The sequence below is a fragment of the Lutra lutra genome, chromosome 6 (assembly GCF_902655055.1).
Source record: "Lutra lutra chromosome 6, mLutLut1.2, whole genome shotgun sequence".
Taxonomy (NCBI): domain Eukaryota; kingdom Metazoa; phylum Chordata; class Mammalia; order Carnivora; family Mustelidae; genus Lutra; species Lutra lutra.
This window is the reverse complement of record NC_062283.1, coordinates 17,308,772-17,325,695: the sequence shown is the minus strand read 5'-3', so window position 1 is coordinate 17,325,695 and position 16,924 is coordinate 17,308,772.

Genomic DNA, 16,924 nt, shown 5'->3' with positions numbered 1-16,924 from the left:
AAAGTGTAGACAAAATATAGTGTAGACAGTCTAGATAAAATCACTATTTTATCCAGTACCAGCAGCTTGCTAGCAGTACCATTTCTCGGCCTGGCCACAGTTGCCTTGGGTAATGTGAGAAAGCATGTGAAAACCATGATTAATGGTTCTTACTTATCTTCTATTAAAATGCCTAGAGGCCCTTTGAATATAGGTGCCTGAACATTTTAAATTTATTAATTTATTTTTATTAGAATCAGTGTGTCCTGACACTAAATTGCTTTAGCACTTTGCAAAAATTCTATAAAACTAATTTAGGAAGGAAGTTTTCTGGCTATGCGTGGCCTGGACATGTCTCCATAAAAGATTCAACTTTCTTTTTTAAGAACTCACGGCTTTTGTTTTTCCATGTAGTTGAATCCTTTCCCAAACCGGCAAATTTTTTTCAACCCCCCTCGCTTAAATATTGTTGCTTAGCATGATGCTGTCAGTGGTTCACAAGAGAAGAGTGTATTTGATTTTTGAAATTTTGAAAATGGCATCTTTCATATTGCTGCTTAGTGGGTGAGAAGGCAAATACATAAACACAAAGAACGTCAAATATAATGGATTAACATTTATCGTGTACCTACAAAGTACCAGGAACTGTGGATACTAATAATAACAACACTGAGAAGAGCCAGTGTTTATCAGCCTCAGCAAAGTGCACTTTACATCAACTCTGGGTCATTCCTCAGCACAACACTAGGAGGAAGAGAGCATTTTTAAGCCTCATTTTACAGGTGGGAAAACAGAGGCGGAAAAGGTTAAATTCATTACTCTATGTCTTGCGGCTCCAAACTGATAGAATGGAGTCTTGAGCTCAGGCCACTCGAGCCGGAGCCTGAATGTCTCAGCACCTGACCTTCACTCTGTTGTTCTGGGGAAAATACAGAAAACAGACAAATGAAGCAAAAAACAACAACAACAACTGATTCTTTATTTTAGGTTCTCTAGAGAGGAGCCGAGGAGTATGAACAGAATGTTAAGGCCTATTACCACATCACGTCTCATATTTTTAAAAAATAATATGATGTTGGGAAAAAAGCAAATGGTGAGCTTGAAAACTTCATTTTTTATAGATTACACATCATGTTCATTAAATAACACTTCAGAATAATATCTGGAGTCTTGTCCAGAGAGTCCTTCACAGAGATGTGGATGGTGGAGGTGTCCATACTCCGATCCACTCTTTGTTTCTTGCTAGTGAGGCTAGAATTCTAGGTCAGGCATCTTCTGCCAAATCACTATTGAGAGCAGAAAAGAATTGCGAATGTGAAAATCCATCTTTAAGAAGACCAAGTCCTAGAGGACAAACCTGTTTTCCTCTCTCACATCCAGCCACCCTGGTTCTCACATCAGATGTGGATGGTGGCGGCAGGGGAGGTGGTCATGGCGGTCATGGCGGACACATGTGTGTCTCCCCGGCCCGTGCACGGCACTAACCGTGGTGGCGTCTCTCCACTTCTGAACTTTGGCCGGCTGCCATGTGGAAGAGCCAGGATGCCTCACCCAGGGAACGGGCTTGCCAGGTTTCCAGACCAATGAGAGCAGAGTAAACACCATCCATTTCAAGAGGAAGCTTGTTGTGACAAGGTTTTTGGACCACATTCACTAAACAGGGATGTTTAAAGAGCCAGAAAAAATTTTTTTTGCATGAATATTCCTTTCTGTTGGATTTTCCAAATGTGTCCTCTGGGGTGCATCCACCACACATGCTGATAGAAAGCAACCCCATGCACAGCAGGAGGAGGTGAGCACTCAGGCAGAAAGGGGAGCCTTGGGTTTAGGGACACCTTCCTTTCTGCCGTCTAGAAATTCACATTCTAGACAACCCTTCCTAAGCCTCTGTGTCTTTTGGGGTCTTCTGCTTACATTTAAATATCCCCAAAGCATGATGAACCCTAGAATATAGTCATAAATATTGCTTATCCAAGAGTCTGAATACTAGAAGGAACCACAAAATTGTTTGTAAAGGATTTTTGTTGACGATGACTCGATTTCTTAATCACAGCATCATAATAATCTTTAAAACATTTGCTATAAATATGAGGCAATCCATGAAGTCACCTGCCTGGCCGCAAATTACGGCAGGTGGTGCCATTACAGACTCACCCAACCCAGCACAGACACAGCAGCGTGGGTCATAGGAGATAGGTTACAAGGGAACCCATCATGGGTTTATCCGGTAAAACTCTCATTCATTTCATGCGACAGAGACTATTATTTCTGGGAAGATTATATTCAAGAGGAACCAGCTAAAGAGACGTTAGAAAAATGAAGAGCAGCGAGAGTGAGAAGGTAACGGTGATGGACATTTTCTCAAAAGCTACTGTATCATTTTTAGGTTATCATCTGGGATCCTTTGATAACTGGAACACTCTTAAAGCAAAAAAGAGAAAAGAGAAGGGAATGGAAGGGAGGGGAAGGAAGGGAAAGGGAAGGGAATAGCATGGGGGGAAAGGGGGATACAGGAATGTGTTGGCATACAAAACTAAAAAGTCCAGGGGCAGGGGTGCCTGGGTGGCTCAGTGGGTTAAAGCCTCTGCCTTCAGCTCAGGTCATGATCCCAGGGTCCTGGGATCGAGTCCCGCATCGGGCTGTCTGCTCAGCGGGGAGCCTGCTTCCTCCTCTCTTTCTGCCTGCTTCTCTGCCTACTTATGATCTCTGTCTGTCAAATAAATAAATAAAATCTTTTAAAAAATAAAAAAATAAAAAATAACAAAATAACAAAATAAAAAGTCCAGGGGCAGAAAACTTCTGGCAACACTAGATCCAGGCATTCCAATGATGCTGTCAGGAACCTGACTCTCTCCATTGCTCTTAGCTCCTTTATCCTCCAGCTCTTTTCTCTGGCAGGCTTTCTTCCTAAAGTGAGATAAAGACAGCTTCCCGCTAGCCTCCTACCAGCTTAACAAAAACTGTAGGAAGGAACGCCTCTCTCTCAATGCAAGAAAATAGGAGCTAGAGCCCGTTGGTCTATTTGGGGCCATGTGCCCAGCTCAAAGGCTATCACCAGGACCACCATGAACTTTGTTTTCCATTGACCATGTCTGAGTACCTAAGGAGTCAAGCAACAGGGACAGCTTCACTTCTACCTGTATATCAGTCTGCTGGAGTGGCCATAACAAAGGACCACAGAATGAATGGCTTAAACAACAGAAATTTATTTCTCACCGTTCTGTAGGCTGAGAAGTCGAGGTTGAGATGTTGGTAGGGTTGGTTTCTTTTAAGACCTCACTCCTAGGCTTGGAGATCGCCATCTCCTTCCAGTGTCTTTATATGGTCTTCCTTCAGTGTGTATCAGGTCTTAATTTCCTCCTCTTATAAAGATACCATCCTATAAGGAAGGGCCCACTCATATCTCATTTTATCTCACTCACCATTTCAAAGACCTGATCTCCAAATAGAGTGGCATTCTAGGGTGCTAAGAATTAAGATTTCAACATATGGATTTGGGAAGGGGGTTGACACACTTAGTCTAAAAAAAAAAATTTTTTTTTAGGGGCGCCTGGGTGGTTCAGTGGGTTAAACCTCCGCCTTCAGCTCAGGTCATGGTCTCAGGGTCCTGGGATCGAGCCCCGCATCGGGCTTTCTGCTCCGTGGGGAGTCTGCTTCCCCCTTTCTCTCTGCCTGCCTCTCTGCCTACTTGTGATCTCTCTCTCTCTCTGTGTCAAATAAGTAAATAAAATATTTTTAAATTTTTTTTTTAATTAGGAGGTTGTTAGATCAATGCTGAGCAGGCAAAGCAGGGGCTGCTAACCCCCAGCTTCTACAGATACGGTCCCAGCAAATCCTGCCATGAGTTTGCTACAACCTCATTTGAGACAGCAGTATTTCCAGCCCTCCGAGAACACACCCACTTGGAAGGTTAGCACCTTTAGTCAATAGTACTAAGAAGGAATTGTAATGTTTTCGGACCATATTCCCTCAGCGTGTTCCATTAAACATTAGTTCCTTTGGGATTTAAATAATATTATTGAAAAGAAAGGTTATATAGTAGAGGAAAATTTTTGTTTTGTTTTGTTTTGTTTTGTTTGGAAACACCCAAATCAGACAAGTTTCTAAACCACAGGACATTCCAGACCATTTTAATATGTTAATAATGACTGTGTAGTCTGAAACATTTACCAGTGCTCCAAACACACATTATTAGTGAATGATTCCTTATAAAATTGCCATCCACATGATGGGATGTAAAACTAAGTTTTGATTGGGCAGCGGAGGCACAGCAAGGGAGTGTCTGGACCTTGGAACTACTAGAAAGTCCTAGAACCGACTTTTGCCAATTCTGGAGGGATTTGGCCTTGTCTGGCATACTGACCAGCTCACCTTCAGCTGTCTGGCAGTGGAAAGTTCAAAGCTAGAAGAAGGTCAACTCAGGCTAGCTACAGTGAAGACGAGGAAACGTGATCAGGATAGAAAGAGAAAGGAAGAGAAGCTATAATCCAAATCACCAAATTCGAGAGAGGCAGGAAAACCTAGCATGAGCTGGGATTGCTTAGTCAATGAGAGCCCTTTCTATCCAGTCACACAGTGGGGCAGGGGGTCTGGTGATGACAGTGATATTTCCTTAGCAGGAGTTGAGTGTCAGGATCATGAACCAGGGAGACCTGTCTGAGGGGGGGGTCTCACCCATCAGGATGAATATTAGATGGGACGAATCCGGAGAGAATCAACCTACTGATCTAGGCAAGAGATGCAGACCCAATTTCCAATTCCAGTACCAGAGTGGGAGCTGGAGGCCGGCGGGGGTTGGGTAGACAATAGTAAGACCACGTGGTTATGCTCCAGCAAAGTCTCACTTGGGGTGACAAGGGACTCATATTCCCATAGCTTTCAAGATTCCATGTAAGTCCAGATCCATTAGGTGGGGAGCAGCAGATTTTAGGCAAATCTCTTAGCAGAGAAAGAACTACCAACGTACTGCCGGGCTGATCACACGCCCTTACCTTCGCAGCTTTAATCGCTACAACGTATCCTTGCCCATGGAACTCCAACCAGAAGGTCCATTTTTTTTTAAGATTTTTTATTTATTCATTTGACAGAGATCACAAGTAGGCAGAGAGGCAGGCAGGGAGAGAGGAAGGGAAGCAGGCTCCCTGCTGAGCAGAGAGCCCGATGCGGGGCTCCATCCCAGGACCCTGAGATCATGACCTGAGCCGAAGGCAGAGGCTTTAACCCACTGAGCCACCCAGGCGCCCCTAGAAGGCCCGCTTTTATCCCACACAGCACTACCTCAAGCTTTCTGCTCCTTCTCTTGATTTCCCCCTGTGCACATTTGATATGGGACACCCCAGCTGATCCTTTCAGACCCTGGCCAAGCATGACCTCTCTGGGAAAGACACTGCTGCCCTCCATCCACTCCCTCTCCACTCCCAGGCTGGGTCAGGCGTGTTTCCTTCATAGTTCCATGGAAACGTAGCATGACGTTCCAGCACTGGTCCCTGCTATTCCAAGAAATACTGTGCGTGTCCTACCTTCTACTGGGATGTAATAAATGTTGGTGGAACATTTATTACAAGTGCAAGGCACACACAGAGTTAACGAGCTACCACATCGACCCAGAACTGAGCTTAGCCTATTACATTTACTTTCTACTTGTAAATGTTGAAAGGATACCCTTTCACATATAATTCTCCTGCCATTTGACCTCTGAAATAAAATTGAGCACCTCGTGTCAAGGGAGCTAAGGCATCTTTCTGACACGTGGTAATTACCCTTAAACATATACCTCCCAACGAATCCCCTAAAAAACACCACAGCTCAGATTTTGGCAGTGTTCATAAATCACCAGCTCTGGCCCCTCAGAAGTTTAGGAAGTTAGCAAGGACACTTGACAGAATTACTGCTTTTATTAATGCCGTGGGCTTGGATTATTTATTTAAGATTACTAGGATCCAAAAACATGCGCTCCAATCAAGCCTTCCCCTAAATCACAAGGAACGGTACAAGGTCCACTCTAGATCGCCGCCTCTTGCTATTTCATGCTGGTGGGAAGACGCTCTCCAAGGGATATAGGGAGCTGCTTAAACTCCAGGAAGCAGGATGATTAAAAGTATCTTTTCCATTCCAAGCACTATAAATGTTAAACACATGTTTTGCAGTTCAATTGTTTTAAAATATTTTCCAACATGACCTTTGTAAATATTTGTATGTCCCTCCCACTCCAAGTAGTAAATGACTTCTTGGTGGAGGCCCCCGGAGGGTTCTAATGAGGAAATGCTCCCCGTGCGTGAACTATGCCCTGAGAGTAAGGCAGACCCTGTGAGGAAGCGTGTTACCTCTTCCAGGTCACAAGGCTTCCAATTAGACTCTAATTACTGAGACACTAAATTATTCAACGTGACCTGAAAAGAAAATAAAGCTTCCCAAAGTTGGAGAGGTACACGGAACCTCAGAATCAGAAAGGGCTTTGGAAATCATGGAGTTCAAACCCCTCCTTTTGCAGATGAAGGGAGTGCAGCCAAGAACCCAAGAGAATATCCAGGCCACAGAACGCATCTCCATCTCTGATCCCTAGAGTGGCCATGAGCGTGTCTTTCAGGACACACGTTGAGCTGGTTTACCAGTTGCCTCTTCCTTCCTGTGGGCTGACTATATTCTCTTCTGTTCTTGGGCTGAGGGGGGACATTCTGCAGTACCCAATGCCTTTCTCTTTCCCCCCACCACTCTGTGACCCACAAATCAAACTACCAGCAGTCCTCAAGCCCAAAGCACAACTTCAGTCTGAACCTTTAAATGAACTTTGCCTGCACACCCTCTGCCTGCAATTGTTTACCTACCCTGGGAAGCCTGCCAAACTTCTGCTCAGATATTTAAGGCCTGGCTGTACATATGTCTGGGTCTCCCCAGTGGAGTAGCTCTGATCTCTCTTGTGTTACCCATACACATTGTATCATGCCACTGATGCCATTGATTTCTAACTATTAGTTTTCTTATCTGTGGCGCCTACACAGCTCCTCCCCCACCAATTACTTGACCATCTCCTCCTCTCCCTCAGTGTATACTTTAACTCTATTCTCATAAACCCAAATCTGTATTTCCCAGACCACTCTCACTGCATATTCTAACTCTCTATTGAATATTCCATCAACATCTCAACCCCAACATTTCTAAAGCAGAAGCTAGAGTTTCCCTTGCCCATCCATCCACCACCCCCCAAATCTACTCCTAATCCTCACCCGCCCATCTCTGCTCAGGCCATTATGATCCTGTCACTGACAAATATTAAAAACCCAAGGTTTGCATCAACAGCTCCTTCCGACCTTCCTCAGAGTACTTGCCAACCCCTTTTCATTCCACCCTGACTGTATCTCTAGCCGCATTCCCCACCCCTCTCCTTTACTGGGGCCACAGCCTGAAACCAAGCCTTCAATCCTCCAAGACACCCAACACACTGCTGCCAGAGTAACTGTCCCTAAAGGCAACGTGGTAACTATCCCCAAAGCACTCCGTAGCTCACACACCTTCAATGACTCTTCTTTGTCCACAGTCCAAACAGCTTCAGCCTTCCATTCAAGATCTTCGACAACTCAACTTCATTTGCATTTCCTTTCATACCTCCCAACTATTCCAACTGCTCATTTTAACTCCAACTACAATTTTGCCTACTGCATGGCCTTCTGTGAAAATACAGAGGCAGTAAAAATTAAAAACAGATCAGTAACAGAGTATCCAGTAAGAGCTGATTGTGCATATAAGAACAGTTCGTGAACAGGAGAGCTTTCGAATTCAAACAACTGATACGAAGCTCAGAGTACTGACATTGCAGGATGGCTTATAATGTGAAAATAAGGAAGCTGTTTACCCTTTCCAGTGATTGGTTATTATAATGAGAGTTTCCAGACGGCGGTGGATTGGGTAAAAGTGATTATCACACAGCATTTTAGGAAGATGACTTAAGGTTCTTTCATGATTCACAAGAAATCATCTAAATTTAGTTTGGCTTACATGATTTTGTCTGCTCAAGTCTGGTCTCCATTTTGTATCTTACTTTTTAACACTTCCCATTTAATAATCAGCTAAAATTCAGCTCTGTGTATCATATCCTCCAGGAAGTAAATATTCCCAAATCCTACAACGCACCTTGTTGAAAACAACTGTGGTTTTTTTTAAACATTTATTTATTTATTTACTTGAGAGAAGAGAGAGACAGTGAGAGAGAGCATGAGCGAGGAGAAGGTCAGAGGGAGAAGCAGACTCCCCGTGGAGCTGGGAGCCCGATGCGGGACTCGATCCCAGGACTCCAGGATCATGACCTGAGCTGAAGGCAGTCGCTCAACCAACTGAGCCACCCAGGCACCCGAAAACAACTGTATTTTAATATGATCCCATTTTCTCCTGTATTTTGGGGAAGGTAGAGACATGATCGGAAAGAAATCCTGCCTTCCTCCACAGTGCCCACCATAGTATTTAGCACACAGTAGGCACTTAATACATGTGCACTGCACTGAATTTGATTTTATAGGAAACAGAAGTATGCATAAGGATCAAATGCATGGATTCTAAGACTCACAATTTTTTACATTTACCATTTTTGAAATCAGAATGCATCTTTCAATCAATAACGTCTCAATAATTAATAGTCATTTTCTTAGTGACATATAAAATAGCAATACCTCTTACGAATGATTATGTGTTAACGTCCAAGGAAACCGGGTACTATGGAGTAGCCCGATTTCAGGCTCACTTTGAAAAACTACCCCTCAGAGGAAGCAACTGCCAAGTGTTGTATGGAAAACACGATCCCTACTACCAGAAGACAAAAAGGATTGACCCATTACTTATTAATCAGCCAAAGGAAATCTATGCTTCCCTCCCAAGTAGCTCTTAGTCTACTACACAATTTTCTTGATGATCTAACTGTGCAAGTATCAGTAGATATGAGATGCTTGAGGGACAAAACCGGAGCCAACTCTTCTGATGTGATCAATGCAACGCTTTATGTGTAGTAGATATTTAATTAATATTTATTTATTAATTCATCTTAATGCAAATCTGTTAGAATAACTGGACAACTAGAGGATATAGAGCGGCCCCAAAGCACAGTCAGAATACAGCTGGAGGCACCAAGCAAAGAAGTTATACAATGTTTCACTGCAAACTCTATCTTCATAGAGTCAGTGCTAGTTACGACCTTATCAACATCACAAGCAGCATCAGTCTTGCTAACACAGGCTGAGCATTGACTCGGAGCCCGACAACGTTTGTACCAAGCGCTTGATCTAAAAAATTTAACTCAGTCTTAAAAATAGGGTCATAAGAAAGAGTCTGACTCCACGGTTTGATGTTTCATGACTGACCACTTTTAAGCATTGAGCCTCCTTCTTCCCCGGATGCCTGCATTCGGGCAAGTTTATAAGAGAGCTTGGATTTCCCTCCTGTGGCCCTTATGGCAGATTCCAACCGCATAAGCTGCTGTCCGCATGCAGGAGGGCTCACCTCAGCCTCACCCCCATCCAAAATAAAAACCTCAAGCTACTTTCCTTTCCCTGCTCACTTAAGCCATCTTCAAACCTTCCTGGGAAGCCTGCCCTGCTTTCTCCAAAAACCTCATCATATAAGTTTCAAACCTATTGAAACCTTCTCGCTGTGCACATCAATTCCAAACCAGATTTGGGATAGAGACACATGATGATGCTGGCAGTGGTCAGATGATGTTATTATTACTCCCACCCTTTGAGTCCATGGTTAAGCTGAGGTTTACAGCTTTACTGGTCACATGGATAGTAAGTGGCAGCATTCCTTTGTGAGCTTGTGCTCAGAACTCCACACTTCATTTTCTCCTGCCTGGGGTACTCCTAAGAGCCTTCTGTCTGGTCTCCTTGCCTCTAATTTCCCCTCCCCACAATCCTTCTTCCAAACAGGAAAGAATAGGTCACTTTCCTTTTTCTCTGAGCATCTCTTTGCTGCACAGAAGATCACACCAGCCCAACATTCCTTTCCAGCCTGAACTCAACACCTCCCCACTGAAGATCTCCACAGACACCCAAGAAATCTGTCCTGGGCTGTATACTCTCACAGACTCTTCTCCATATACAGATTATAATATTAATAAACTGCTGTAATGTAATCATTTCTTCATATACAATCTCCCCACTAAACTCTGGGCTTCTGGTACAGTGCCTGATGCAGGGAGAGAAATAATGTCTGATGAATGAACAAAGGCAATGTAACGATATCATCAGAACCTGGGGCACCTGGGTGGCTCAGTCTGTTCAACATTAAACTCTTGATTTCAGCTCAGGTGGTGATCTCATGGTTGTGAGATCAAGCCCTGTGCTGGGCTTGGTGCTCAGTATAGTCTGTTTCAGATTCTCTCTCCTTCTCCTTCTCCTTCTGCTTCTCCCCCTGCTCACATGTGCTCACTCTCTCTCCCCCTCAAATAAATAAATAAATAAACAAACAAAATCTTAAAAAAAAAAAAACACGATGATGTGGTACAGTTGATTAAGTGACTGCTTCTTGATTTTGGCTCAGGTCATGATCTCAGGGTCGTAAGACTGAGCCCCACCTAGACTCCTTGCTCAGCAGGGAGTCTGCTTGAGATTCTCTCTCTCCCTCTCCTTCTGTTCCCCACCCCCTCACATAGACTCTCTCTTTCTCAAAATAAATAAATAAATCTTAAAAAAAAAAAGGAAACTGATGAAAATACAGTTTTATTCCAAAAAGCTCAGTAGCAACACTTACCAAGACCATTCCATTTAGTTTGCCCAATTTACTCACAAATTAATATATATTTCTATTAATTTTTTTTCTTCCCAGAGTTGTTAGATTCTCATATTGTACACTTGAATTTTGAAATTATAATAACCTTCTGGCCACTCTCTTGGCCTTCAATTCCTCCTTCCTCCCAATACAAGTTAGGAATTTTCACATAAAGGAGATCACTGTCTCCAGTCACCTATGTGCTATCTGTTTGGAGACAGAAGAGACTGGGTAATGCCCCAATCACCCTGGTGCCCTCGTGTAGGTCAGCAGATCCATTCTACCCATCTCACTAGCCAATGAGGTGGTTTCCTATATAAGTGACATCACAAGAAACAAATGCTGACTTCCCCATTATGAATCTAATAATCTAACAGGTTCTCCAGAACACAAAAAGAAGTCACTTCCCTGAACATCATGGACATCATTAACCCACATATGCTTTCAGTTCTCCTGCTCACACAGAGGATTGGATGAAGATGAAATCGAGTGGTTTGAAAAAAGTCCAAACTCTTTTTTTTTTTTTTTAGGCAACCCAAAAACGATTTATTCTTAAACAGATTAAACCATGCTTTAAGATACAAAAGACTTTCATTATACATAAAATAGACAACATCAAATTTACTGAAGTTTTATTTGGTAAATGATATTTTCTCTGTACCTATTATATCTAAATGACAATGAGATATAATAGTTATTACCTGATCTAAATAATTCAGCATATATCTAGCAAATAAAATTATTTCTTTAATTCAGTGTCTTCTGAATGTTGGCATATATGTTTTGTGTTATGAATAAGTGCTTTACATACTTTTAGAGATAACTATAATATCAAAATGTTCAAATTCTGGTTTAAATTAACAAAGATATGCCCAAGATAAGCCTTCAGTTTTAAAGTGAGGTTATTTCTTTTTTAAATGCATTGATTCAGATAAATACAATAAGATTATTTTGTCATTTGTTGTACTTTTTAAAATTTAAATATTTCTTATTTATGTCATTGTTTTAAATCTCAGACATAATAGTTTCATAGTTTGAAAAACTATGCCAAATTAAGGATTGGCCTGTCAGATTGGTGTTTCATTTCGGCATGTGGTCATTCTCATTTTGATTATTAATATGATTCTTTTCTGTTATTATTTTATGGAATGTGCCATCATAAAGCTTTTAAAATGTTAGTATCCTAAAATGTAGAAATAGAGAAGATGTTTGGCTGGCAAATAGTTTTTTTTTTTTTTTTTTATGATTTTTCTTCTTTATTCTGTTTGTATGTGGAGTTACATTTATTGGTTTTTTTTTTTTTCAGCATAACAGTATTCATTATTTTTGCACCACACCCAGTGCTCCATGCAATCCGTGCCCTCTACAATACCCACCACCTGGTGCCCCCAACCTCCCACCCCCCACCCCTTCAAAATTCTCAGATCGTTTTTCAGAGTCCATAGTCTCTCATGGTTCACCTCCCCTTCCAATTTCCCTCAACTCCCTTCTCCTCTCCATCTCCCCTTGTCCTCCATGCTATTTGTTATGCTCCACAAATAAGTGAAACCATATGATAATTGACTCTCTCTGCTTGACTTATTTCACTCAGCATAATCTCTTCCAGTCCCGTCCATGTTGCTACAAAACTTGGGGATTCATCCTTTCTTTCTTTTTTTTTTTTTTTACTGCTTTATAAACATATATTTTTATCCCCAGGGGTACAGGTCTGCGAATCGCCAGGTTTACACACTTCACAACACTCACCATAGCACATACCCTCCCCGATATCCATAACCCCACCCCCTCTCCCAACCCCCTCCCCCCATCAACCCTCAGTTTGTTTTGTGAGATTAAGAGTCACTTATGATTTGTCTCCCTCCCAATCCCATCTTGTTTCATTTACTCTTCTCCTACCCCCTCGACCCCCCATGTTGCATCTCCTCTCCCTCATTATCAGGGAGATCATATGATAGTTGTCTTTCTCCGATTGACTTATTTCGCTAAGCATGATACCCTCTAGTTCCATCCACGTCGTCGCAAATGGCAAGATTTCATTTCTTTTGATGGCTGCATAGTATTCCATTGTGTATATATACCACATCTTCTTTATCCATTCGTCTATAGATGCACATCTAGGTTCTTTCCATAGTTTGGCTATTGTAGACATTGCTGCTATAAACATTCGGGTGCATGTGCCCCTTCGGATCACTATGTTTATATCTTTAGGGTAAATACCCAGCAGTGCAATTGCAGGGTCATAGGGTAGTTCTATTTTCAACATTTTGAGGAACCTCCATGCTGTTTTCCAGAGTGGTTGCACCAGCTTGCATTCCCACCAACAGTGTAGGAGGGTTCCCCTTTCTCCGCATCCTCGCCAGCATCTGTCATTTCCTGACTTGTTAATTTTAGCCATTCTGACTGGTGTGAGGTGATATCTCATGGTGGTTTTGATTTGTATTTCCCTGATGCCGAGTGATATGGAGCACTTTTTCATGTGTCTGTTGGCCATCTGGATGTCTTCTTTGCAGAAATGTCTGTTCATGTCCTCTGCCCATTTCTTGATTGGATTATTTGTTCTTTGGGTGTTGAGTTTGCTAAGTTCTTTATAGATTTTGGACACTAGCCCTTTATCTGATATGCCATTTCCAAATATCTTCTCCCATTCTGTCAGTTGTCTTTTGGTTTTGTTCACTGTTTCCTTTGCTGTGCAAAAGCTTTTGATCTTGATAAAATCCCAAAAGTTCATTTTTGCCCTTGCTTCCCTTGCCTTTGGTGATGTTCCTAGGAAGATGTTGCTGCGGCTGACGTCGAAGAGGTTGCTGCCTGTGTTCTCCTCGAGGATTTTGATGGATTCCTTTCTCACATTGAGATCCTTCATCCATTTTGAGTCTATTTTCGTGTGTGGTGTAAGGAAATGATCCAATTTCATTTTCTGCATGTGGCTGTCCAATTTTCCCAACACCATTTATTGAAGAGGCTGTCTTTGTTCCATTGGACATTCTTTCCTGCTTTGTCGAAGATGAGTTGACCATAGAGTTGAGGGTCCATTTCTGGGCTCTCTATTCTGTTCCATTGATCTATGTGTCTGTTTTTGTGCCAGTACCATGCTCTCTTGATGATGACAGCTTTGTAATAGAGCTTGAAGTCCGGAATTGTGATGCCACCAACTTTGGCTTTCTTTTTCAATATTCCTTTGGCTATTCGAGGTCTTTTCTGGTTCCATATAAATTTAGGATTATTTGTTCCATTTCTTTGAAAAAAATGGATGGTATTTTGATAGGAATTGCATTAAATGTGTAGATTGCTTTAGGTAGCATAGACATTTTCACAATATTTATTCTTCCAATCCAGGAGCATGGAACATTTTTCCATTTCTTTGTGTCTTCCTCAATTTCTTTCATGAGTACTTTATAGTTTTCTGAGTATAGATTCTTAGTCTCTTTGGTTAGGTTTATTCCTAGGTATCTTATAGTTTTGGGTGCAATTGTAAATGGATGGACTCCTTAATTTCTCTTTCTTCTGTCTTGTTGTTGGTGTAGAGAAATGCAACTGATTTCTGTGCATTGATTTTATATCCTGACACTTTACTGAATTCCTGTACAAGTTCTAGCAGTTTTGGAGTGGAGTCTTTTGGGTTTTCCACATAGAGTATCATATCATCTGCGAAGAGTGATAGTTTGACTTCTTCTTTGCCGATTTGGATGCCTTTAATTTCCTTTTGTTGTCTGATTGCTGAGGCTAGGACTTCTAGTACTATGTTGAATAGCAGTGGTGATAACGGACATCCCTGCCGTGTTCCTGACCTTAGCGGAAAAGCTTTCAGTTTTTCTCCATTGAGAATGATATTTGCGGTGGGTTTTTCATAGATGGCTTTGATAATATTGAGGTATGTGCCGTCTATCCCTACACTTTGAAGAGTTTTGATCAGGAAGGGATGCTGTACTTTGTCAAATGCTTTTTCAGCATCTATGGAGAGTATCATATGGTTCTTGTTCTTTCTTTTATTAATGTGTTGTATCACATTGATTGATTTGCGGATGTTGAACCAGCCTTGCAGCCCTGGAATAAATCCCACTTGGTCGTGGTGAATAATCCTTTTAATGTACTGTTGAATCCTATTGGCTAGTATTTTGGCGAGAATTCTTGCATCTGTGTGAATCAAGGATATTGGTCTGTAGTTCTCTTTTTTGTTGGGATCCTTGTCTGGTTTTGGGATCAAGGTGATGCTGGCATCATAAAATGAGTTTGGAAGTTTTCCTTCTATTGCTATTTTTTGGAACAGTTTCAGGAGAATAGGAATTAGTTCTTCTTTAAATGTTTGGTAGAATTCCCCTGGGAAGCCGTCTGGCCCTGGGCTTTTGTTTGTTTGGAGATTTTTGATGACTGTTTCAATCTCCTTACTGGTTATGGGTCTGTTCAGGCTTTCTATTTCTTCCTGGTTCAGTTGTGGTAGTTTATATGTCTCTAGGAATGCATCCATTTCTTCCAGATTGTCAAATTTGTTGCCGTAGAGTTGCTCATAGTATGTTCTTATAATTGTCTGTATTTCTTTGGTGTTCGTTGTGATCTCTCCTCTTTCATTCATGATTTTATTTATTTGGGTCCTCTCTCTTTTCTTTTTGATAAGTCTGGCCAGGGGTTTATCAATCTTATTAATTCTTTCAAAGAACCAGCTCCTAGTTTCGTTGATTTGTTCTATTGTTTTTTTGGTTTCTATTTCATTGATTTCTGCTCTGATCTTTATGATTTCTCTTCTCCTGCTGGGTTTAGGGTTTCTTTCTTGTTCTTTCTCCAGCTCCTTTAGGTGTAGGGTTAGGTTGTGTACCTGAGACCTTTCTTGTTTCTTGAGAAAGGCTTGTACCGCTATATATTTTCCTCTCAGGACTGCCTTTGTTGTGTCCCACAGATTCTGAACTGTTGTGTTTTCATTATCATTTGTTTCCATAAATTTTTTCAATTCTTCTTTGATTTCCTGGTTGACCCATTCATTCTTTAGAAGGATGCTGTTTAGTCTCCATGTATTTGGGTTCTTTCCAAATTTCCTCTTGTGATTGAGTTCTAGCTTTAGAGCATTGTGGTCTGAAAATATGCAGGGAATGATCCCAATCTTTTGATACCGGTTGAGACTTGATTTAGGACCAAAAATGTGATCTATTCTGGAGAATGTTCCATGTGCACTAGAGAAGAATGTGTATTCTGTTACTTTGGGATGAAATGTTCTGAATATATCTGTGATGTCCATCTGGTCCAGTGTGTCATTTAAGGCCTTGATTTCCTTGTTGATCTTTTGCTTGGATGATCTCTCCATTTCAGTGAGGGGAGTGTTAAAATCCCCTACTATTATTGTATTCTTGTCGATGTGTTTCTTTGATTTTGTTATTAATTGGTTTATATAGTTGGCTGCTCCCACGTTAGGGGCATAGATATTTAAAATTGTTAGATCTTCTTGTTGGACAGTTCCTTTGAGTATGATATAGTGTCCTTCCTCATCTCTTATTATAGTCTTTGGCTTAAAATCTAATTGATCTGATATAAGGATTGTCACTCCTGCTTTCTTCTGATGTCCATTAGCATGGTAAATTCTTTTCCACCCCCTCACTTTAAACCTGGAGGTGTCTTCGGGTTTAAGATGAGTTTCTTGTAGGCAACATATAGATGGGTTTTGTTTTTTTATCCATTCTGATACCCTGTGTCTTTTGATTGGGGCATTTAGCCCATTAACATTCAGGGTAAGTATTGAGAGATATGAATTTAGTGCCATTGTATTGCCTGTAAGGTGACTGTTATTGTATATTGTCTCTGTTTCTTTCTGATCTACTACTTTTAGGGTCTCTCTTTGCTTAGAGGACCCCTTTCAATATTTCCTGTAGAGCTGGTTTGGTATTTGCAAATTCTTTCAGTTTTTGTTTGTCCTGGAAGCTTTTAATCTCTCCTTCTATTTTCAATGATAGCCTAGCTGGATATAGTATTCTTGGCTGCATGTTTTTCTCATTTAGTACTCTGAATAGATCATGCCAGCTCTTTCTGGCCTGCCAGGTCTCTGTGGATAAGTCTGCTGCCAATCTAATATTTTTACCATTGTACGTTACAGACTTCTTTTCCCGGGCTGCTTTCAGGATCTTTTCTTTGTCACTAAGACTTGTAAATTTTACTATTAGGTGACGGGGTGTGGACCTATTCTTATTGATTTTGAGGGGGGTTCTCTGAACCTCCT